Source organism: Schistocerca serialis, unplaced genomic scaffold, assembly GCF_023864345.2.
Source record: "Schistocerca serialis cubense isolate TAMUIC-IGC-003099 unplaced genomic scaffold, iqSchSeri2.2 HiC_scaffold_952, whole genome shotgun sequence".
Classification (NCBI taxonomy): domain Eukaryota; kingdom Metazoa; phylum Arthropoda; class Insecta; order Orthoptera; family Acrididae; genus Schistocerca; species Schistocerca serialis.
In genome coordinates, this window is record NW_026048576.1 from 7,501 (window position 1) to 10,000 (window position 2,500).

Here is a 2,500-nt window from a genome sequence, read left to right on the forward strand (position 1 = left end):
GTAACACGTGGTTGGCGGTCTCTACGGCCTGGCAGCCCGCGCGGCATCTGGTGTCCGCCTCCCGCCCGCGACTGCGCCGCGCCTTCGTGGGGAAGGCGTTGATGCGGGCGCGGAGAGCGTCGATGAAGTTACGCCCAGATAGCAGGCGACTGGTGTCAGCGACCCACTGGTGTTGCCCCTTGACGGCGGCGGAAGATGACAGCGCCGCACCGTCAAAGGCAACGTGCAGGCGCGCGGCCCACATCTCTCCAACCTGCGTCGACGACTTGAGGAGGTGGCCCTCCCACATAAGATGCCGCTCCAGCGCCTCAATCTCACGCTGCACCTCGTCCCGGCCTGCACCGTCGGCGGCTGGCCCAATCCTCTTCAGCGCCAGGAGACGGGACCGGCGAAGTGTTGGCCCCATCCATCGGCATGATGGGATGCCGAGGCCTCCCTGGGCTACAGGAGCGTGGAAGTAGCCCAGGGGAGTGTCCGCCGGAAGGCGGAACCATCTCCTGACGGCGGCACGGATGGTGACATCTGCCGCTTTCAACGCACCCACTCGGGTGCGGCTGAGGGCCAGCCCATGGTACAGGCCAGGCAGAAGTACGGTGGTGAGGGCGTGGAGGCGCTGTTGCGGCTTGAGCGGAGCTCGGGAGATGACGTCCAGCTGCTCCACCAGGTGGCGTCGTGGGTTGAAAACGCAGCGACCAGCGGTGGAGAATTGCAGTCCCAGGTACCGGAAGGTTTCACCCACACGTAGGGCGGGCACGGTGGCGTTGCCCGCTTTGAAGGTAACGTCGGCGTCGACCTTCACCTTCTTGTCGCGCCCAGACGCGACTAAGGCGAGGGTGAAACACTTCCGGGCGTTGATCTGCAGCCCCAGATGGGCGAGGGCTGCGACGGCTGCGTCGATGAGGGACTGCAATCCCCTCGCGGTCGATGCAAAAAGCAGGACGTCATCTGCGAAGGCCGCAGCGTTAACTCTGCGACCAAGGATCCGAGCTCCGATGTGGGAGGGAAGTTGACTCAAAACATAGTCCACCGCAAAATCGAAAAGGAGGGGGGAGAGGGGGTCACCCTGACGCACACCCCTAGCCGGCTGCAGGGGCACGCCCACGTCGGCGCCGCCCGCTATCACCGTCGTGCTACCCTCGTAACACCTTTCGACGTACTCAATAAAGCAATCCGGCAGGCCATGAGCCCTCAGCACGGGGCGGAGGGCGGCATGGTCCACCGAATCGAACGCTTTAGAGACGTCGATCGATGCCACAAAAACAGAGCGACAGGAGCGGACTGCGTCGGTGAGAGCAGTGTCCAAGATGAAGGTGTTTTCCAACATCCCATCCCGGGGGATGAATGCCCGCTGACGTTCGTCCACAGCACATGCACGCATCAGGCGTGACGCGAGAACCTTGTGAAAGGTCCGCGCCAACACCGAGCAGACCGTAATGGGGCGAAAGTCAGCGGGGGATGTTGGTGCAGCCGTTTTGGGGAGAAGTGACGTCCGGGCGCGAAGCAGACGCTCGGGGAGGGCGCGGGCCAGGAGGAAGAGATTCAAGAGTTTCACCAGGACTTCATGCGGCAGGCGCCGCAGCTCCGCTGGAGTCAGGCCGTCCGGCCCGGCTGCCGATCCCCTGGGCGGCAAGGCAGCAGCGACCTCCTCACGTGTGACCGGCCCCCATAGGCACTCAGGAGCGACAGGCTCCGAGTGCGGGAGAAGGCGGTCACGGATGAAGCCGGCGGTGGAGATCGGCTTCTTCGTGAAGAGGTCCGCCCAGAAGTCCAGCAGACCGGGGATGTCGGGTGGCGGCTGCAGCAGGGTGCCGTCCAGCAAGCCGCGCACGCAACGCGCACGCGACCTACGGAAGGCGTCCTGTGTCCGCGCGTATTCCCAGCGGCGCCGCTTGCGCTTCTGCAGCGGCGGGGCGGCAGGCGGCCGCTTGGATGGTTGGCGCGGCCGCTGTGTCCTGGTGATCGACCTCTCCCCCCTGGACCCGACCGACGCAAGGGCATCCGGGAGCATGCCCAGGATGACATCGGGCGGCGTGCCCCGCCCCAGACCAATGACTCGATCCAGGGCAGAGAAACGCTGGGCGGAAGCAGGTAGCCCCGCCAGATGCTCCCAGATGGCGGCGTCAGTCGGCCCCTCCGGCGGCGGCCCGGTGGTGTCGGCCGCGAAGTCCTCGGCTGCGTCGACGGGCGGCGCAGCGGCCTCGCCCGCGTCAGGCAGCGAGCTCGCTGCTCCACGGCGGGACGCCGGCTCTTCACCCCGACCGATCTCAAGTGCCTCCATGAATTGGCGGACAAGCTGCTTGTGGGCAGCTTGCCGCCGTCGGCACTTGATTGCCTCAAGCGTTCGGTCGGGGAACATCCTGGTAAGTTCTTGATTTACAAAGAAGAACCGGGCGTCCCTCTCGAGGAACAGTTCGGCCTCTGCCTTGGCGAGCGACAGGACTTCTTCCTCCGTCCACCTCGCGCGATGCCTCGCGCATCCTGCACCGCCGGCCAGCACGAG

At 65.7% G+C, this 2,500-nt stretch overlaps 1 pseudogene; it reads right to left on the bottom strand.

The window, feature by feature from the left end:
• LOC126453644 (large subunit ribosomal RNA) overlaps positions 1–2,500 on the bottom strand; it is a 7,119-nt pseudogene that overhangs the window by 2,109 nt on the left and 2,510 nt on the right.